The sequence below is a fragment of the Marmota flaviventris genome, chromosome 6 (assembly GCF_047511675.1).
Source record: "Marmota flaviventris isolate mMarFla1 chromosome 6, mMarFla1.hap1, whole genome shotgun sequence".
Classification (NCBI taxonomy): domain Eukaryota; kingdom Metazoa; phylum Chordata; class Mammalia; order Rodentia; family Sciuridae; genus Marmota; species Marmota flaviventris.
Genome location: NC_092503.1, coordinates 55,801,496 through 55,825,095, shown reverse-complemented (window position 1 = coordinate 55,825,095; position 23,600 = coordinate 55,801,496). Strand labels below are relative to the sequence as shown.

At 35.5% G+C, this 23,600-nt stretch overlaps 1 protein-coding gene and 1 pseudogene across 4 annotated transcripts in view; one reads left to right on the top strand and one right to left on the bottom strand.

Annotated features, from left to right (window-relative positions):
• Positions 1 to 23,600, bottom strand: part of Pdss2 (decaprenyl diphosphate synthase subunit 2) — a 280,419-nt gene that overhangs the window by 179,197 nt on the left and 77,622 nt on the right. The window lies entirely within an intron of this gene.
• The window catches only part of LOC114086928 (succinate dehydrogenase [ubiquinone] cytochrome b small subunit, mitochondrial-like), a 34,008-nt pseudogene continuing 20,932 nt past the window's right edge, over positions 10,525 to 23,600 (top strand).

Sequence of the window (23,600 nt, the reverse complement as noted above, 5' to 3'; positions counted from 1 at the left end):
CACAAAATAGGGCTGAGGATGTGGCTCAGTGGTAGAGTGCCCTGAGTTCAATCTCTGGTACCCCACGCCCCAAAAGTGCCTTATGGGCAAGATGCATGTAAAAAAATTAAGTTTATTTCTCCTGAACACCTTCTTGAAATGTCTTTTGATTCCAGGCCTGGTGTATTGAGAGCAAGACCAGCAGTGGGGTCTTCAGGCATGTTCAACAAGTGTCCCAGGCAGCACAGAGCCAGGGCACCAGGGCTCATTAAACACAAGGCCACGGGAAGTCTTGAATAGCCCCCATTCACATAGATGCTGAGAAAAGTCTGCAGTACAGTGAAAGTGCTGTCCAGGTTAAAAACCAAAACTAAAAAAATAAAAACAAAACCTCACAGACTATAAGAGTAGCCAGGGTCTAGCCCACAGCCAAGGAATGTTACACTGAACGAGGATCTGCACAGGCCCAGCTTGTTACCCATGGCGCTGTGCCCTTCTGGTGGTCTGTGACAGCTGATCCTCTAATATGGCCTACAAATTCACAACTTTAGGGAAGAAGATCATAATTTCTTTGTTCTTTTCCGAGTATCTTGGGTCCTTTTCTTAAAATTGGGCAGAATGTGAATTTCTTTACAGAAATAGTTGAGTGAAGGGCAACTCAGTTAACAGAAATAATTTAAACAGTTTTTATTCCCAGAAATATATTAAAATGAGACACAAAAAAATCTGTATTTGAAACCTAATTACTTATGAGGTTTGACTTTTTGTTCCCATCCTAATAGCTAGATTTTGTCCTAATTAATATTAAAATAGTCTTTAAAAGGCAAAAAAAGAGTAAAGGACAGCATTATAGCTACAACGTCTAGAAAATGAAAATACTGTTGTCATCATCAAGCTTTGCCTCATTAGGATGCTTTTCTGAGTTATCCTTCCTGAAAAGTTGCTGGGTATGAGCTGAAAATGATACCCTTTATTTCACTAGAAATGAGAAAAAAGTAATAGAAGGTAACTCACATAATCTACCCCACCCCACAAACAAGGCAATGGAACTTGAGAACATCTACCTGCATATCCTTTTGACTGATTTTTTGATGTAAGGTAATTATGCAATGGGGTGGAGGAAGGTAGGAAATAAGCTAATATTTTTACAGTGAGTACCATGGACTACATAGTTCACATACACACCACACACGCACTATATCACCTCCAGTTTATAGGTGAGAGTTAATGCTCAGAGATATTAGTTTCTTGTCAAAGGTCAAAAGTAAGTGGGAAGCCAGGCAGTGGGAGTGCATGCTTGTAATCCCAGCTGCTGGGAAGGCTGTGGCAGGAGGATGGCTTGAATCCAGGAGTTTGATGTCAGCCTGGCAACATTAGTGAGATCTTGTCTCAAAAAAAATTTTTTTTTGAAGAAAATTTTTTAATTAGGAAAAAAAAGTGGGAGAGAAAGAATTCGAAATCAGAATGATCTGTGTAAAAAGCTGCTACCTTAATTACTAGTTATTTGTTAAAGTTCTTTGGTTCCCAGAGACAAGTAATGATAAGGCATGGATATGACTCCAGAGTGTAAAGGGAGACAGAATTTAGTAGTGAACCAATCAAACTAGGTTTTGTTTATAGGTATAGTCTTTAACAATCACTGGAATATCAAGCAAAAATAAAACAGGTATTATGGATAATTTTTAAGCTCTATAACTACCCAATTTTTAAAAAATCCAGTATTTACATTTCCTTATTTCTTTCTTCACATTTATTTCACTGTGTTGACCTGTAGCACAACAGATCATATTTCTTTCTTTTTTGTTTTTGAGAAAAAGGAAAAAAAGTTTTATTGCCTTGTTAGGAAAGGAAAAACACAGGGGACTCCTTCCCAGAGGCTGTAATTCTGCCCATCAGAAGGAACAGGAGGTTTTTAAAGAGGTGATTCGAAGGCGACATTCCATGTGTTCTCTGTTGGAATTGTCATCCACTTGTTAATTTGAGATATAGTAATTTCTGAGATGTTCTGGTACCATCCCCAAAGTCTGGATTACTTCATTCCTATGGTGGGTGTGTACTCAGGGTCAGATAAATCTGCCTAAAATGGGGAAAAAAGGTAATCCTGTTTTCCCTGAGATTGGGGGGAGAGAAATTAGAGAGGAGCAGGGAGAGAGAAAGAGAAAGAAACATGTCCATTTAAAAAATAAGTTTCAGTGGCAGAGCAGCAAGGGCTATATTCAAAGCATAAAGTGGACCACTGTTGCACTTCCCAACTGTCAATTTCTGCGTTCCATTGCTATGAAAAAAATGGGTGACTACATCTCCAAACTGCTTCCTGCTAAAAAAGGTCGAAGTTAGGGGAAGTAACAAAAAGTCCTTGTTCTTTATCAAGTGGGGTGTGGACAGTTAAGGGTATTCAGCATCAGAGCAGTCCAGAGGTCCACAGTAGCAGATGGCAGGTGACTGGACAAGGCATACAAAAGGCAGAGATTATGCTAAGACAACAATAAACAAGACAGCAGAGCAGTTACTTTTTTTTCGTAAACAATTAGTACAAAAGCAATTAGTATTTCAGCCTGTCTCTGAAAACCATGAAGATAGTAACTCATAATTATGTAGGTAAAAAACAGAGTTTATCAATGTAGGAGGTTAGTAAGATTTGTAGGTCTATGAGATCAGCTCAAATTAACTCAGGTCAAACTTGCAACTTTGTGATCATTATTATTAGGCACTCCCACACAAGAATCCTTCCTTTATATCCTCCAGCTTTACTTACTTTTGGAACAGATCAGATTTCTATACTGAAACATTTTTACCAATCCAAAGGTCATTTTATCACAACAAATAACTAGTAAATAGTCCAAGATTCTAAATACTGCTCATTGATACATTAGGAACTCAATCATGACCACTGTGTTCTAGAAATGTAAAAGTGATAAACCCAAATAATATAATACCTGATACTCATTGCAGGCACTACTAAGAACTTTAAAAGATTTGTTTTTTAATTTACTTAAACCCTACACAAGCTTACAAGGTACTTTTATCTTACAGGTATTTTTATCTTAATTTATAGGTGGGGAAACTAAGACCCAAAAAGGCAATAAGTAAGTGGTAGCAACATGATTCTAACCCCAGCATTAGTAAACAACAGCCTACAGTTTTTCCCCCAGTCTCCCTTATAAAAAGTAATCTCAAACTAACAGAAAAATTGCAAGTACATAACAAAGAACTTTTCTCAAAGCATTTAAAAAGCAGTTGTTGATTGGTAGCTCATAACCCTGGAATACTACAGGGTATAAATCCTATAAAAAAGAACATTCTCTTAATAACCATAATACAACCATCAAAAATTAGGAAACTAACTGGAATACCACTACTGTTTAAATCACAGACCTCTTGACATGTTTCACCAATCCCAATAGTATCTTTTATGGTATGAAGGATCCGTTCAGAATTATACACTGCATTTTGTTGCCATGACTCTCTGGGTCCCTTTAATCAAGAACAGTTTCTTAGTCATCCTTTTAGTTTTGTGGCCTGGACAATTCTGAAGATTACAAGCCACCTATCTTGTAGTAGTTTTCTCAAGGGTTTGTCTGACATTTATTTGGGATTGGATTCAGGTTATGTATCTTTGGCAGGAAGATCACAGAAATGATGTTGTATTCTTCCCATCTCAATTTCAGTTTGTTCCATAACAGCACAATTTCAATCTGACCATTTGAGTAAGGTAAAATCACCTTCAAATATTTTACACTTAAATCAATGCCTAGTGAATGCTTCTAACTGTTCCATATTATTCAAGAGCTGAAAAGTGCTATATAATATAAGAAATAAACATAGTCCTCACTGCATACTCTGGTTCCCATTCAATCTGATTTTAAAATATGATATTTTCACTGTGCTAACTATTGCCTACATAAAAATTATAGTAGTTAAAATTTCAGTGTGATCATTTTGCACAATTACTTATCTGAAGAGTCTAACATTCTCATACATCTAAAAAAAAAAAAGCAATTATTCTCTCTCTGAATTTTTCCAAAATGTTCCTTTAATTAACAATAGTGAGATCTAATAATTTCCTACCAAACAGCATAACTGGAGCCATGTATTGCCATACATTTCTAAAATAACCTGTCAGAGAAAAATAATTTATTTTATGAGAGTTTAGGGAAGTGGACTGATAGGTTAAGACTTTTGAGAAAGAAATTTCATGAATCAGAAATTTGGTGAACTTCACCAATTCAGAGACCTATTGAGTTCCATTTTACAATATCACAATTTAAAATGTTGCTAAAAACATATTTTGTATTAAAAGCAAACTTTCATAATAAAATGCAGCAAAACACTTCTTTTTCAAAAAGATCAGAAAATAAGCCTTATTATTAAGTTGTTATAAGTTTATCTAAATTTTTTTTTAACTTTGTAAGGATTGACCATCTTCTAATTTTCCAGTACTGCAGAAAAGATTCACAAAAAGTATTCTTACCTAGGTAGGTAGTAAAAAAAAATAATAACCTCAGTTTGACATTTATAGAAGAATACATGCAAATAACATGGATTTATTTACTCCCATTTTTAATATACTGAACTCAGTAGAGGATTCTAAAATTCTACTAAAAATTCTCTTTTTTGGATACGTAATTTTAGTACAACTTATGCTAATTACCATCTCATTTGTTTTATTATGCTGCAAAACAGTTTTCAAAATCCTGGATGTAAGAGGGCTATCAGAATACATGGATTTTGCTTATTATGCTCACCAATAACTGAACAAAATTGGAAACTATTAGAAATGATGGTGGTAGGGGCAACAGATGTTAACACCAAATGGTCGTGTACAAACTAGGTCTAACAGAAAAAAAAATAATCTGGCTGGTTGACGGAGAGCAGTGGTTTTCAACTTGGGGTGATTACCCCCCACACACTTGTGCCAGGGGACTTTGGTAATGTCTAGAGATATTTGACTATCACAACTTGAGGGGTTAGTACTGATGTCTAGAGGATAGGGGCCAGGGTTGCTGGTTCTGATTATCCTACGACATACCTAGTAGTCCCCTACCACAAAGTGCTAGGGTTGAGAAATCCTGATTTAGAAAATGTGTATACTTATAAGATTTACCCTGTAGGATTATTATGATGCCTAAAGATAAACATATAGCATATAAAATATTGCTGTGTGTTCAACATGCACTAGTTATTACTATTATCAGAATTACTACTGTTATATATACAGTCAATGATTTTTGACTTTACTAAATGCTAGAATAGATGCAATCCTCTTTTATCTGCCACTAGTGCAAAAACATGAATAATTTTGAAGACATTGAACAATAAAGAATTTTTTTAAGGAAATGGCAAAAGGCTTTTTTAGTCTACATAGACATCATCTTTGTATAAACAAAATTGTACACAATCATTCTGGATTAGAAAAAATTAATTGTATGTAGATTAGTAAGAACAACAGAAAAGCATGTATTTTACTTCTTTCTTCCCTAGAATAGTGATTGATTCCCAGCAATATCAATTGATTTTAGTGTTTACAACAAGGTATATTTAATAGCCACACTTTTAAAAGTCTGAACCATTCTGTTTAAAGCTAAGTACTCCCCTGCTATAATTTTTCTCATATTAGCTAATATGACAGAAATAACAAAACATGGTTAGCCACTGTAATTACATTACAGCCGCCTTTCCTCCTCAAATACCGTATGATTACATTTGTTACTCTTCAGACTCCTTTTTATTATTATACCAATAAAAAGTTTTTTTCTGAAAAAGCAAAGTATTTGCCTATAAAAAGATTATTGGCACCACTCAATAGGATAGCATTAACATTTTCTCCCCAGTTTCTGAAAATACCAAAGATTCTCAAATTAAGAGCCCTTCAATTTAATTCATGAAATCCTGATGCAAAATATCAGCTTAAACATAAATGAATTTTACTGAAAAAAGACTTTTAGAAAAAAAAAATCACTGTACATTTTAAAATGTATTTTTCTATTCTTTTTCTCAGAAAAAGCTTATGACTTTAAAAGACTGGAGAATTTAAGCAAACACTAAGTGGTTTTAGAAATGTAGTTTCCATGGCAACCAACATGGTCTTCTTTATATAGCATTATAAACAGATGGTAAAGAGTGGTCATGTTTGTTTCTTTGCCAGTATATCAATAAAACTGCTGTAATACTGTATTGAATATACTTAAACTATTTAATAAAATGTAATATACTAATCACAAGATGTAGTAATTCAAATGAATATAATTAACTAGTATCTGGTGTTTTTATTCCTCTCTTTTAATAAACACATGAATATCTTGAACAGTGAAGTCACTATATTCCAGAGTCAACAGTCTTCCTTGGCACAACGTTGTATGGTTGTACAAATGTTTTCTCGGCACTTGCCATGCAGGGCATACAACCACAAATATGAATCTGATGAGGAACAAATAATGGACTGAGATAATAAAATTGGAATCATGTCCAAAATTATATTCTTTTGCCATTTTTTCTTACAGAAAATGAGAAATTAAGAAACATGAAGAGTCTCCTTACAATAAATGATAGACTGTAAAAGCAAATTGTAAACTGTTTAAAAATCAGATTCCATTCCATGTATATAGTAGTGGCTTTTAAAAATACAGGTGTTCTGAATTCCAATGTGGTAAGTTGCTAGATACTACTTATTAGAAAACCAAAGCAGCCAAAAAACTACAAATGTGATTAATCTTGTAGTAAAAGTTTGAACAGGCAATTTCTGTATGTATTATCAACCCATTATAAGCAGTGACCCCGTATTAATAAGGAAATCAGTTCCAAGGGACTAGCCATGAATCTAAGGCTCCACCAGGGCACCAGGAAACCTTATTAAGCTCAGTTGAGAGGCCTTGATGTATTTTCCAAGCAAGGTTGAAGAATGCTTACCTCTGAAAAATTCAGTACAATATTGACTATTTTTAATTATATAAATGGCCATTTTTAATACAATTACAATATTTGGTAAATAGTACTTTTAATATTTTGGGGTTCTTTTAAAGTTGTAGTTGGACACAATGCCTTTATTTTATTTTTATGTGGTGCTGAGGATCGAGCCCAGCACCCCGCACATGCTAGATGGGCACTCTACCACTGAGTCACAACCCCAGCCCCTGGTAAATTGTACTTTGAAATTCTCCCTCCTTTAAAGTTCTACTCGGGTATATATCTTTAAATTTGCTGATTTGTACCATTTATACATTCTTCCTATACTTCTTATGCAAAATTAAGTTCATTGGAAGTGAGGTATTTCACAGTTCAGGACAATCCATGTTGGCAATTCAGAAAAGAAGTACGTATATTTATAAAAGTAAATTTAGATGATGTGACGTATATTATGGCTCAACTAAAAAATTTTTTTTTTTAATTAAAAGATTTCATTTAGATACTGTTCTAGGTTTACATTTGACTCAAAAAAGGGAAAATGTTTTCTAAATTATCCTAGATAAACTACTATGCCATAATGTAAATTTAGAAATTATTAAAGCCTAGAAAGCCTAGGAAAGCATCTCCTTTTTCATGTGGGGCTACAGCATCTCCCATCCTCGAGCTCATCCACCCAACAAACATGCCTACCTCCAGTAAGTGATCACTGCCTCAGTGGCTGCAAACTAGAAGCCCTTTTCACAGGGTCTTCAGTTTGCCTCCTTCTGTGGAACTCTCAGTATGGAACACTATTTAGAAACTAATTGCTCTTGTTTAGCTTAACTTCTTCTAAGAGGTGCCCATCTAAGAGTGGTTCTCAGCAAAACAGAACCCCTCAAGAGCAATAAATATAACAATACATTCCCAACTTATGCCAATTTAGCCAGAATCTCTGGTGGTAGGGCCCAAGCATGTGTATTTTAAACATACCCTTCAGGAGCTGGGGATGTAGCTCAGTGGTAGGTCCCTGCCTAGAATGCATGAGGCCCTGGGTTCAATCCCCAGCACAGGCAGAGGAAAGGTTCCTCAGATAATTCTAAGATGCTGCCATGGTTTAAAAACAAAACAAAACAAAAAAACAAAACACCCGATACTGTGGCCCATGTTTCTCTTTCCCCTAATGAGCAAGGGATTGCAAATCACCGCTCCAACTCTACAGGACACAGCATTCAATGTTTCATTAGAGAGGGGCATAAGACTGAAGAAACAGACATTGTTATGCTGAATTATTCGGTATGATAAAAAAAAATTATAAAAGGGTTCAACAAAATATAGTTCAGAGATGTGAAAGAACTTTCCACCTGAACTATTCCAAATGGTAATGTTCCTGTTAGCAATATTGTCACCGCCAAGAAGATTTGTGAATAGTAATTTATTTTCATTCCTTTCAGGATGCACTCATAGTATGTCAGCTGGTTATGATGTATTCTGCACACTGAACAAAATAAATGCTGCTGGGTTTTCCAGACACTTAAAAGATATTCTGAAGAACTGACTGAAATGATCAGCAGTATAATTCTCACTTATTATTTCACAGATATCATAGTCTTATATCATACTATGATATCATAATCACAGATTTCATACCACCCTAATGCATTTAGGAACAAACAACCTATTAAAAGAATGACCTTTAAACTATCATCAACAGTAATGAAATGAAAATTCAGGTTTGGGAGAAGGGAATACTCCAAAGATAAAAAGGACACCTACGTTCTTCTATAGCACTCCTTCTAAACATGTTTTAAAAACCTATTAATATGCTGTCCCCTAAAATGAATAGACATCAATGACATAGATCACAAACATTATTTCAAGCTATATGTTCATAACAAAATTCTACATAAAGAAAAATAACTATTATCTGGTAGCTTGTGATAATAGTTCTTTATCTATATGGCTTTCTCCTTTCAATTTACTTACAAAAAGACAACTGACTTATTTGCTTGATATGAAATAGTAAATAGGAAAAAAAAATAATTATAAACTCTCCAAATTGCCAGTGATGGAAAATACAAAGAGGTACAATTAAGTAATCTCAGAGGATAAAACATGACCATACAATGACCTTGGAATTGATTTCTACATTTGTTTGTTTTCTTACATATCCACAGACTACTAAAATTTCCATAAGTCATTTATTCTTTCCTTGAGAAACTTTATTTGGCTATTTGTGTATCTGGTGCTATTAACTCACAATAATTTTACATCAAATCCCATAATAAAACATGATTGAGGTTGAATTCTAAAAAAAAAAAAAATCAAAACACACAAAACAGGAAAAATACCACCCTAATGCATTTAGGAACAAATAACCTATTAAAGAGACTAAGTGTGTCTGGCAGAATTCTAGAGATGACAGAAAACGAGAGGAAACAACATTTCTTAATGTCATTTAAATATGCACACAGGAGACAGGGAGATGTGCTAGGACAAAGAATCAACAGGAACTCTTCTCTTCCTGCACATATAATTGGGATTCATTAACAATAAAGGAACAGGTGTCTTGGGACTCATTTATATAGGCTATTAACTATTATGAGCTGCTGGTATCCAAATTTATTTTAATACTAGGCAACAGATTAAAAATAAATACAAATTTAAAGTCCATCTATTAGCATGTGAAAACAATGCCTAGCTTTGTAATTTAATATAAAAGTATTTTTCTATGGTCCTGATCATAGGACACTGAAGTCTATATACAACATTCCCTAAGTCCCAAAATGAAGACCTTCATATTAAACTCCATTTGAATGCAAAAATAAATGAACAGGCTTCTGTCTTGATAAAATTAAACAAGCTTTATTTACTAAGAACTAAATTCTTATTCAAATTTAAACAATGATATAAACAAGTATCCATCTTTTAAAAAAGCAGGGGAGGGTATCAGATGCACATCAACTTCCTGCCCTAAATCCGGTTCATTTCACCACATATTATACTACTTATTTTGAAAAGCATGAGTGGCAGTAGTTAACTTCTAATTTTTTACTGTCTCATCTGTGAACAATGACTAAGAAGCTAAATGAGCAATTTGAGGAATCTTTACATCTTACTAAAAGCTATTTCGAATGTTAAAATCGGAAGTGCAGCAGGGGCAATCTAGCCCTGGTTTTTTTGTTGTTGTTGTTTTTGTAGTGCTGGGGTTTGAACCCAGAACCTCATACATGTTAGACGATTATTGTACCACTGAGCCACATCCTCAGCCTCTAATACATACATACACACATACACACATTTTTTTTTTAAACAAAATAACAAGGTATGAAGGGAAGGGAGAGGAGATGGGAATAGGAAAGACAGTAGAATGAATCTGACATAACTTTCCAATGTTCATATATGAATACATGACCAATGTAATTCCATATTATATACAACCACAAGAATGGGAAGTTATACTCCATGTATGTATATATATAATATGTCAAAAATACATTTAGTCACAAATAACTAAAAAGAACAAATACAAATATTTTTTTTTTAAAAAAAACAAGGTATCATGAAGCTAAGTAATTTGGCTATGGTAAACAGCAACATTTTGATCACAAAAACTGTCAAAATACTACTATACTATAAAATCAGTACAATAGGCTCAAAAGCAAGATGGCAGTTCTCTTGAGACTGAATGTCCTCTGTGGTGCTCAGGGAGGCCAAGTTCTATTCCATCAAACTCCAATGGTCAAAATGCTCATGTCTTGCCATTTCTCCAGGACCAACCTATCCCAGGATGGTGTAGAACACACAGCACATTCACCTGTTACCAAGCTGCCATTCTGATTCCAAGACTGCATCTCTCCATTGGACTAGCAAAAGGTTTGTCTGTGTTCAGCTTTGGGGCCTACTTCAGGGGCATTTCAATCATTGCTCTGCAATGTACTATTTCCTGGCTATAGTCCTCACTCTCCCTAGTCACTGGGGCCTTGGATAAGTTGTTACTATGTTCATGGGGATGCATTGCAGAAAGCTGCCAAAGCAGGCCTTTTGGTACTCTCAGCTTTAACCTTTGCTGGTCTTTGTTATTTCAGCTATCCTGATGTGAGCATCTGCAAAGCTGTCACCATGCTGTGGAAACTCTGACCTTTTTGACTCAATCCTTTAAGAACTCATTATATGCCTCCTTGCCTCTGCTCTGTCATGCCATTCATTTCACAGTAGGAAAGAAGTAACAGGTAAGTCCATCAGTGGAAAAATCTTCTAATCACATGGTTATTTTGCAATTTCATCATGGAAAAGGTGTGAGACGAAGTGTATCCAAGAAATTATGAGACCAAGTTCTGTATTCTGATGAGTTACTGGTTGTTCCCTAGCTCATAAGATTCATAGTATATTTAAACTTCAATTCCGGCACGGTGACGCATGATTATGATCCCAGTGGTTGGGGAGGCTGAGACAGGAGGATCACAAGTTCAAAGCCAGCCTCAGCAACAGCGAGAGAGGCCCTGAACAACTCAGTGAGACCCTGTCTCTAAATAAAATACAAAATAGGACAGTGATCCCCAAAAAAACCAAATGCAGAATGTTTTCTCTGATATGTAGACGCTGATCCATAATGGGGATGGGGGAGGATATGGTACGAATGGAGGAACTTTAGAATAGGGCAAAGGGGAGGTAGGGGAAGGGAGGGGGCAAAGGGATAGGAAAGACAGTGGGATAAGATGGACATCATTACCCTAAATATATGTTTGAAGACACAAATGGGGTGACTCTACCTTCTGTAGAGTCACTAGAGACATGAAAAATTATGCTCTGTGTCTACTATGAGAAATGCATTTTGCTGTCATGTATAACAAATTAAAATAAATAAATTTTAAAAATAGGGCTGGGGATGTGGTTCAGTGGTTGAGTGCCCGAGTTCAATCCCCGGTATCACCCCCCCCCCAAAAAAAAAATGAAAAAAACTTCATATATCAGCTTTTGCCTTTTAATTTGTCAATCTTTTAAAGAAAATTCAATTTAAGTAGTATCCATATATGATCATACTTCTGTATTTGTCTTGGGAATAATAAACAAAGGGAATGACTGTTAATTTATGAGTAAAGACTTTGCAGAAAATTAGTATTTAATTTTTGGAAACTTCCCTGTCTGTTCAGTTGATATCAGATACTAATGGTTACATATCATAGAGAAATTTTAAAATTAGGAGATGTTGAAATCTCAGATTACAGATTTCTAAATCCTAGGAAGGGAAGCTTGGAGAGCTTCTGAATTTAGAGAAGTTCCAGTAAGGGAAGATCTTTCTTGTAGATGTTTCAGAATATTCAAATTCCAAACAGACTTAATCCTCAAATGTGTTTTACTTGTCCCTAAAATAATCTATCTGCAAATATAAAACTATAAATAATAAATTATTTTCCCATGGTGGGAATTGCTAATGAGGAGATATTTTAAAAAGTCAGTATAATAGTATCTATCATCCAAGAATAATGTGAAAATTCAGTGGGTAAATTGTTGTTGATGCTATTTCAGATGTGGATTTACCCATGTTTAGTTGTTCTATTTTTAATTTGGCTTATTTACTTACATGATATTCAGACAATGATATTTTTTCTTCCTAATTCAGAAGTATTAAATGATTATGTTCTTTGTGCCACACTAAAGAGATTAAAGATGGTACAACATGATTTATTTCTATAGGTATCTAGGAAAAGTCACTGTAGAAATAAAAATGATCAAAAAATTGAAATTGATGGGGCTGGGGTTGTGGCTCAATGGTAGCGAACTTGTGGCAAGTGTGAGGAACTGGGTTTGATCCTCAGCACCACATAAAAATAAATAAATAAAATAAAGGCATTGTGTCCATCTACAATTTTAAAAATATTTTTTTAAATTGAAATTATTGAGATTCATGACTCTTTTGGGGGAGAGGGGTAATTATTTTTATTTTTTTAATTTTTAAAATTTGTTCTAATTAGTTATATATGACAGTAAAATGTAATTTGACACATTGTACACAAATGGAGCACAACTTCTCATTCCTCTAGCTGTACATGGTGCAGAGTCACACCAGTAGTGTAATCATACATGTATATAGGGTAATAATGTCTGTCTCATTCTACCATCCTTCCCATCCCCACAGTCCCTACCCTCACTCCTCACTGCACAATCCAAAGTTCCTTCATTCTTGCCTATCCTTCCACCCCCAAATATGGATCAGCATAAGCTTATTAGAGAAAACTTTTGATTTTTTATTTTTGGGGATTGGCTTACTTTACTTAGCATGATATTCTCTAGTTCCATCCATTTACCACCAAATGTCATCATTTCATTCTTCTTTAAGGCTGAGTAATATTCCACTGTGTATATGTACCACATTTTCTTTATCCATTCATCTGTTGAAGGGCATCTAGGTTGGTTCCATAGTTTAGCTATTGTGAATTGAGCTGCTATAAACATTGATGTGGCTGTGTCACTATAGTATGCTGATTTTATCAAGTCCTTTGGATATAAACCAAGGAGTGGGATAGCTGGGTCAACTGGTGGTTTCATTCCAAGTTTTCTGAGGACTCTCCATACCGTCTTCCATAACAGTTGCACCAAATTGCAGTCCCACCAGCTATATATAAGTGTACCTTTTCCTCTACATTCTTGTCAAAACTTATAATTGCTTGTATTCATGATAATTGCCATCTGACTAAAGTGAGATGAAATCTTAGGGCAGTTTTGATTTGCATTTCTCTAATTGCTAGAGATGATGAACATTTTTTTCAGATGTTTTTTGATCGATTGTATTTCTTCTTCTGTGAAATGTCTGTTCAGTTCCTTGTCCATTTGTTGATTGAGTGATTTGGTTTTTTTGGTGTTAAGTTTTTTGAGTTCTTTACATATCCTGGAGATAAGTGCTCTATGTGATGTATAGAAATGCATCTGATTTATGGGTGTTAATTTTATATCCTGCTACTTGCTGAATTCATATATTAGTTCTAGAAGTCTTCTGGTGGAATTTTTTTGGATCTTCTAAATATAGAATCATGTCATCGGAAAATAATGATAGTTTTTCTTTTTCCTATTCATATCCCTTTAATTTCTTTCATCTGTCTGACCACTCTGGCTAGAGTTTCAAGGACTATGTTGAATAAAAGTGGTGAAAGAGGACATCCCTGTCTTTTTCTAGTTTTTAGAGGGAATGCTTTCAATTTTTCTCCATTTAGAATAATGTTGGCCTTGGGATTAGCATAGATAGCTTTTACAATGTTGAGGTATGTTCCTACTATGCCTAGTTTTTCTAGTGTTTTAAACATGAAGGGGTAAGAATCATGATGCTTAAAACTACAGTAGTATTTTTAATGGTACCAATCTGTTATGAGGGGTTATATACTGTAGGCTATTTAATAAGATCCCTAACCTCTAGACACCAGTAGCATCCTCTAGTTCTAACAACCAAAAATGTCTACAGACTTTGCCAATATCCCTAGGAAGGCATAATCACCTTGGTTAGAAATCACTAGATAAGGCAGACCACTATAATTTAAGTTGATTTTCAGATTAATGATACATATTAAATATTGTCCAGAGGAAAAGCAAATTGGGAGTTTTAGTGTTCTTTTAAATAGCTTCAGATATAAGACTATGAACATTAGAATAAATGAGTAGAGAAATAACATCACATATTCAATGTCATGATGTAGCTCTGGTTTTGATTTTATAGTTTTTTGTCACTAACTGCTAAAAATTCCAAAGAAATATGAAATGAGGAAAATGAGTTCATATTCCTAATGAGAAATAAGTATCTTTTTAATATTAAGACTTGTCAAATTAGAAACTGCTCCTCCTTCCCCCAAAGAACCCTTAGTACTACTTCTCCAAATCTTTCAAAATATAACTTGCCATTCTCTTATGCACAAATTTCACAGAACTACAATTCCAGCTGGTGTCTAGGAATAAGACCTTTAATTAGTTCATGTTTAACCTATTCAAAGGCCTAAGACTAAGTATTAAAACAATACAGTTTTGTTTTTATCCTCTGTATATGAATTTTATGAGCAAAAAAAACCCAAACCCTGTTATAAAACCATTCTTAAATTTCATATTTTCCAAAGGTCTCAATAATACTGAAGATTTATTATACTGGAGAGTGCTAAAATGTTAGCTCTACAGCCAAATAACTGAGGTGGCAAGTGAACACTGGATCTACCCAATATATAAAGGGGAAAAACTGGCTTTCTCTGTCTCAGGCATCTTTTTCACCTGTGAAAGCACAAAACTCTGAACAACTATTCATTACTGGCAATGCCTCATTGAAATGTGGGGCACTGTGCATGTGGAAAGTACTCTAGAAGAAGACATCAAGAAAGAAAGATGGACAGGAAATGTTTGGGACTCAGTGACTAAACGTGAGTTGGCTTAGCTTAGGATCTAATTTAAAAAGAATCAGGCCCACTAGAGGGATCATTTGTGAGATAGGCCTGCCATCAGTGCCCTCTATGCTTCCAAGAGGAACCTATGGGCTCTACACTGAAAATAAACAAAACAGAACAGTGGATGAATCTGAGAATCATAACCACCAAGAGGATCAGGCTAATTTTGATTCTAACTTCACTTAAAAAATTACCAATTGGTCTCAAGTTTTCATACTCAACAAACTTTTGTTTCTTCAACATTATATAAAAGAAGAGAACGGTCGTTCTGTTTTTACAAAAGGATGCCTACAGTCTGAAAAGTTCTGTTAATACTGTTTTGTTTTGACTAGTATAGTGATATCTCCAACATTAGAAATTTGGACATAACTTACTATATCTAAATTTACATCCTGGGCAGTATTTCCTTTAACAGGAACAGAATTTTACACTACATGAAAATTTAATTTCCAGTGTTAGAGGTATAGAGATATCTGATTCATATTGAGGACAACTTATTTTTAGTTGGGAAAACTGCCATGCCAGACTATTTTACATTTAATGCTATACTTTACATATATTATAATATTCATGATGTATGATAAATATCCAAATCCTATTTGGAAAACTTTCACTGTGAAAAATTAAAATTTTAACAAACTGGTGCTTCACATTTTAAACCATGTTCTCATTTTTAGAAAATAAACATACCAATCTGACAAATGATATCAAACCTGTTACTAATAAACTCAAAATCTTTTTACATTCCTTGAATAATTCTAAATATTGAAGGTAAACACAATGTAAATGACAATAAAAATTTCAAATATGTAAAAAACAAATTAGGGGCTGGGGTTGTGGCTCAGTGGTAGAGCACTTGCCTAGCATGTGTGAGGCACTGGGTTCAATTCTCAGCACAGCATTTAAATAAAATAAAGGTTCTTCAACGACTTCAAAAAAATTGCAAAGAAAACAAATTAGTATCCTGCATTCTAAGCACTTATTGTGGGTATTTCACACAGGTCTGTATTTTAGTAAAGGAATAATCTAATTATTATTGAATTATTACTAATTTAATAAAGAATTCTTTAAATGTAACAGGCGATGTGCTGCTCCAAGCTATAGAAAAAAACAGTAGTGAAATAATTGATGTTCTCTGGTCCATTTCATTTTTTAAAATATTTATTTTTTAGTTGTAGTTGGACACAGTACCTTTATTTTATTTATTTATTTTTATGTGGTGTTGAGGATTGAAGCCAGGGCCTCGAACATGCTAGGCGAGTGTTCTACCGCTGAGCCACAACCCCAGTCCCCATTTCATTTTTAATTTGTGTTTCAAGAAAACCTTTAGGGTTGACATTTTCTATTTGACTTTATAAATGTCTTTTCTCTAAACTATTATTTCACTTAAGTACCAAATCATCTATATTTCTACACAATGGAAATCCTCCCCAAAGACTAATCAATCAAAAATTTAATTATAAAAATATGGTCATATGATAATAATATAAAACATAGCATCACACATGTAACACAACCCAAATCACTGGTGCCTTAAAACATATGTATAGAGGATTCCAACTATTATTATGATTAAATGAGCTGGTTGACAACACCCCCCCCCCCCCAAAGTGACCATAACGCTGGACAAAACCATCAAGGGCAATAATTTTGGAACTGAGTAATTCAATCAAGAGCATACATTTCATGAAAACCATAGAACTTTAGATAAGAGCAGTGTGAGAGCTGGGGATGTAGCTCAGTTGGCAGAGTACTTGCCTAAAATGCCCAAGGCCACGGGTTTAATCCTCAACATCACCAAAACCAAATGAACAGCATGAGTCTGTGATGCTGTTGCCAGAGCTGTGCCCACCTCCATCCCTGAGCTCTGCTAAGAGTACTAGTGCAGTCAGAGCAGGATGGGCTGTGAAAACAAGCAGCTTTGTCACCTCTGCCAAGGCAGGGCTCATTTGATCTGGAGCACTGATAGTTAAATAATGATCTCTAGCAAGTAAACAGAGATGGCTTGAGGCTCCATAAGCCTGAATAAGTAAACCTGATTGGGGCAAAGAACATACTAACAGACTAGTCAGGAATTTAACAGGGAGTTCCAGCAGCTGGAGAGGCCTGAACCTATATATTTAGAGTTGACCAAAGGCTGTGTGCCTTTCACAGAGAGCAGAGAAAGCTCAAATATCCCTGGGTGATGTAGCTTGCAGTTGTGTGCAGGTAAGACATAAGAGGAAACAATAGGAAATAAAGGCCAGAACAGCCTGAAATTTGAATGTGCCCTCCATTTCACACACAGATTCATAAGGAGAGACTGGAAGCTTTATTGGCTCAAGGTGTTTCAGCATAGCTCCTGACCAATCTTTAGCTGATAACTAAGTTCTACAGATGAAGGAGCAACTGCTAGGAAGCCAGACTTACCCCCCACCACCACCAAAAAAAAAAAGAAGCACACAGATATTGCAGCTGCATGTCACATCACACAGGATACAAACTTTAAAGGTTTAGTCCAGGCAAGTTACAAAACAAGCAAGTAGCAATCACCAAGATTACCAAGAGAAGGGACAAGTCAGAAACTGGAGTTACTAAGATACATTATCACGTAAATGTCCAGCATTCCATAGACAGCTAATGAGGCATGCAAGAAACACGAATATGTGATTCATGAGAAAGCAGTCTTTAGCAACTATTTCCAAGTGTCTTTAAGATATTGTATTTAGCAGACTTCAAACTAGCTATTATAAATAAGCTTTAAAAAGTAAAGAAAATCATGTTTAAAAAATTAAATAACTCAGTGAATACAGAATCTTGTTAAAGTATAGAAATTATTTTTTTTAAGCACCAAATGGAAAATCTGGAGATGAACAGTATAATAATTGAAATGAAAGTATCACTAGAATGGCTCAATAGTAAATTTGAGATAGTTAAAAAATATATATACTGATACTTTTTTTTTAAACTATCAGTGAACTTAAAGATATGATAATAGTAGTTAATCTGAAGAACACAGGGGGAAAAAACCTGAAGAAAAATGAACAGAGCCACAGAGACCTGTGAGACAATATCAAGTATACTAATATATGTGTAAGTAGAGCCTCAGAAGATAAGGAAGAGTGAGAAAAGAGAGAAAAAAAACAAACAAATAACGTCTAAAACCTTATCAAATTTGATTTTAGAAACATTAATGTGGGGCTGTGGGTACTGCTCAGTGGTAGAGCACTTTTTTAAGCATGCATGAGGCCCTGGGTTCAATAGTCAGCATAGCAAAAACAAGAAAAAGAAAAAAAAAAAAAAAAACCCAGGATTTATAGGATCAAGCTACTCAACTGGACATAGTTTATAGGACAAACACAAAAAGAAACCTGGACACATTCCAAGCAAACTGTTGAAAGAGAAAATTTCTTGAAAGTAGCAAGAAGAAAATGACTCATCATGTACAGAGGAAGAACAATACAATAATGGTTGATTTCTCATCAATGGAGACCAGAGAGCAGTGGAATCATGTTTAAAGTGCTGAGGTAGAAAAAGCTTGGTAATTGTAATTCTATACCCCATACAACTTTCCTTTAAAAACAAAAGTAAAATACAAACATTTGGGATAAGATAAAACGTGTTGCTATCAGATTTGTCTTATAAAAAAATATGAAAGGAGCCAGGCACAGTGGCGCACACATGTAATCTCAGTGTCTTGGGAGGAAAGACAAGAGGATCATGAGCTCAAAGCCAGCCTCAGCAAAAGTGAAGAGCTAAGCAACTCAGTGAGACTCTGCCTCTAAATAAAATACAACAGAGTTGGGGATATGGCTAAGTGTTCAAGTGCCCCTTGAGTTCAATCCCTGGTACCCCCAAAATAAAAATAAAATAAAAGGAAGTCCTTTGTGCTGAATGAAGGTGATATCAGATAGTAACATCAATCCACATGAAGAAACAGAGTCCAATACATGAATAAATGTAGAAGATTCTATAAATATATTTTTCTCATTTCTCCTCTTAAATCTTAGAAAAGATATGATTATAGAAAGCAAAAGTTACAATAATGTATTCATGGGCTCATGACACACAGATGTTTATATATATATACATACATACATACACACACACACATGACAGTAGAATGCATTACAATTCTTATTATACAGATAGAGCACAATTTTTCATATCTCTGTTTGTACATAAAGTATGTTCACACCAATTCATGTCTTCATACATGTACTTTGGATAATGATGTCTATCACATTCCATCATCATTGCTAATCCCCTGCCCCCTCCTTTCCCCTCCATCCCTCTGCCCTATCTAGAGTTCATCTATTCCTCCCATGCTCCCCTTCCCTACCATTATGAGTCAGTCACCTTATATCAGAGAAAACATTTGGCATTTGTTTTTTTGAGATTGACTAACTTCACTTAGCATGATTTTCTCCAGTGCCATCCATTTACCTGCAAATGCCATGATTTTATTCTCTTTTATTACTGAGTAAAATTCCATTGTGTACATATGCCACATTTTTAATCCATTCATCTACTGAGGGGCATCTAAGTTGGTTCCACAATATATTAAACAATAAAGGGAAAATGAAGATACATTGAAGAATGATTTCTATATTTTGCTAAAATTAAAATGAACACTATTCTGAAGTAGATTATGATGAACTAAGATGCATACTATAATCCCTCAGAACAATTACCAAGAAAATAACTCAAAATCATATAGTTTAAAAAAGGTGGCTGGGCAGAAGCCCAGGCCCAGGGTAGGTCGGGGCCCATCTGGCCACCAGCAACCCCCCATGGGAGCTTGGGCTCCGGCACAGGACCACCAACCAGCACACACCCACCCGGAGCTCAGGCCTGATAGGTACGGGTCCAAACTGCAGATCCGACTCTGCTGAACTGCGCAGGAGCCCAGGCCCAGGTAGGCCAGGGTCCATCCCCCTCCAACGCCCCCCACCACCACCACCTGGGAGCCCAGGCCTAACCCACTTCCACCTTGGGACACTGCAGACATCCCCATAGCCTTCCCCATGCAGTAGCCTCTACCTTGTGACAACAGACAGGGAGTCAGAAGCAGCTGCATCTCGGAGCAGGCATCCCAAAGCCAGTGTAAGGCCCACCCTTTCAGCCCCATTTCTGAAAGACGTTGCATTCATCTTTGGGTACCTCCACTGCTATCTCAAGTTACCTCCACTATTGCCAACACCATCTATAGTTGCAATAGCATCCACTGTGGCAGGGTCTGGAAGACCAACATCAAGATGAGGTACAGATAATCTGTATGGATACTACAAGATCATAGGGTAGAAACTGTAATATCTCAGATCCACACTGCAAGAAAGGAAGACACACAGACAACATGAAAAAACAAGGGAGGAAAACATCCCAAACAAATCAGGATACTACAATAACAGAACCCTTGGGCTGAGTAGTTGATAAAACATTAGAGAAGGACTTCAAAATGTTCATAATTTAAATGATCTGTGAATTAAAGAATGACCTAAATGAACAAATACAGGCAAAAATTGATCACTCCAACAAAGAGATAAAAGACCAAATACAGGTGTCTATTGATCACACCAACAAAGAAATAAGAGAGCAAATACAGGTAGCAAAAGATTATGTCAAAAAAGAGAGATTCTGAAAAAAAAAATAAAAAATTCTTGAAATGAAGGAAACAATAAGCAAATAAAAAACTCAATAGAAAGCATAACCAACAAACTAGATCACTTGGAAGACAGAACGTCAGATAATGAAGATAAAGTATACAATCTGGTAAATAAAGTTGACTACATAGTGAAGATAGTAAAAAAATCATGAACAGAACATCCAGAATTGCAGGATAGCATCAAAAGACCAAATCTAAGAGTTATTGGGATAGAGGAAGGCACAGAGTTTCAAACCAAACGAATGCACAATCTCTTCAATGAGATAATATCAGAAAATCTCCCAAGCATAAAGAATGAATTCACAATCAAATACAAGAGGCTTACAGGACATCAAATGTACAAAATTACAACAGATCTACACCATGAAACTGTTTAGTATACAGAATAAGGAGAGAATCTTAAAGGCCACAAGAGAGAAATTGGATCACATATAGGGGGAGACCAATATGTATCTCAGCAGATTTCTCAACCCAGATCCTCAAAGCCAAGAGATCCTGGAACAATATATATCAAGCTCTGATAGAAAATGGATACCAACCAAGAATCTTATATCCAGCAAAACTTAAGTTTTAGATTTGATGATGCAATAAAAATCTTCCGTGATAAACAAAGTTAAAAGAATTTACAACTAGAAAGCCTGCACTACAGAACATCCTCAGCAAAATATTCCATGAAGAGAAAATGAAAAACAACGATGAAAATCAGAAAAGGGAGATATTACAGGAAAAACTAATCTAAGGAGAAACAAAGTCAAATTAAATACAAAAAATAAACAAAAATGGCTGGGGATACACATCATGTCTCAATAATAACTCTGAATGTTAATGGCCTAAACTCACTTATCAAAAGACACAGACTAGCAGATTTTATTTTAAAAAAAATACCCAACAGTGTGCTGCCTCCAAGAGACTCATCTCATAGGAAAAGAAATCCACAGACTGAAGGTGAAAGATTGGGAAAAATCATACCACTCACACGGACTGAGGAAGCAAGCAGAGGTTTCCATCCACATATCAAATAAAGTAGACTTCAAGCTAAAGTTAATCAAAAAGGATAAAGAAGGACACTACATACTGCTCAAGGGAACCATACACCAAGAAGACATAACAATTATAAATATATATGCCCCAAACAATGGAGCATCTATGTTCATCAAACAAACTCTTCTCAAAGTCAAGAGTCAAACAGACCACAACCACAATAATTCTGGGTGACTTTAACACACCTCTTTCATCACTAGATAGATCTTCCAAACAAAAGCTAAAAAAAGAAACTACAGAACTCAATAATACAATCAATAACTCAGCCTTAACTGATATATACAGAATATTTCATCCTTCAAGGAGCAAATACACTTTCTTCTCAGCAGCACATGGATCCTTCTCTAAAATAGACCATATATCATGCCACAAAGCAACTCTCAGCCAATACAAAAAAGTAGAGATATTACCCTGCATTCTATCAGATCATAATGAAATGAAATTAGAAATCAATGCTAAAATAAGAAATAAAAGGTACTCCAACACCTGGAGCTTAAATAATATACTACTGAATGAACAATGGGTTGCGAAAGACATCAAGGAAAAGATTAAACATTCTTAGAGGTGAATGAGAATATAGATACAACATATCGAAGTCTCTGGGACACTATGAAAGCAATTCTAAGAGGAAAGTCATTGCATGGAGTTTATTCCTTATAAGAAAAAGTCAACAAATAAATGACCTAACATTACATCTCAAAGCCCTAGAAAAAGAAGAACAAACCAACACCAAAATTAGAAGAAGACAGGAAATAATTAAAATCAGATCTGAAATCAATGAAATTAAAACAAAACAAAACAAAAAAACAATTGAAAAAAATTATTTTTGGCATAGGACCACCTCTTCCGAGCAGCTAACTACCACGGGAGCCCAGGGCCAGCCCAGATCCACCCACACTGGCCTGGGTTCATCCCTCCACTGGCAGACACCCACTGGAGCCCAGCCTCCAACACAGGACCGCCTCTTCCGACCAGCAGACTTCAGCAGGACATCATGCCCAGTGACCCAGATCTGCCCATACCCACTTTCAGGGGACCCAGGTCCAGGGGAGGTCCGAGTTTGCCCCCCACCGCCACCTGGGAGCCTAAGCCTAACCCACTTCCATCTTGGGACACTGCCATCATCGCCATAGCCTTCCCCATGCAGTAGCCCCTACCTTTTTGACGACATGGCCTAGAAGCAGCTGCATCTCAGAGCATGCATCATTACAATTATCTTATATTAGACAAAGATGCCAAAAAATTCATTGGAGAAAAGATAGCCTCTTCAACAAATGGTGCCTGGAAAACTGGAAATCCATATGTAACAAAATGAAATTGAACCCCTCTCTCTCACCATGCACAAAACTCATCTCTAAATGGATCAAGGACCTAGGAATAAAACCAGAGACCCTGCATCTAATAGAAGAAAAAATAGGCCCTAATCTCCATCATGTAGGATTAGGCCCCAACTTCCTTAATAAGACTCCTTTGGCACAAGAATTAAAATCAAGAATTTAAAAATGGAATGGATTCAAACTAAAAAGTTTCTTCTCAGCAAAAGAAACAATCTGTGAGGTGAATAGAGAGCCTACGTCTTGGGAGCAGATCTTTATCCCTCAAACATCAGATAGAACACTAATCTCTAGGGTATATAAAGA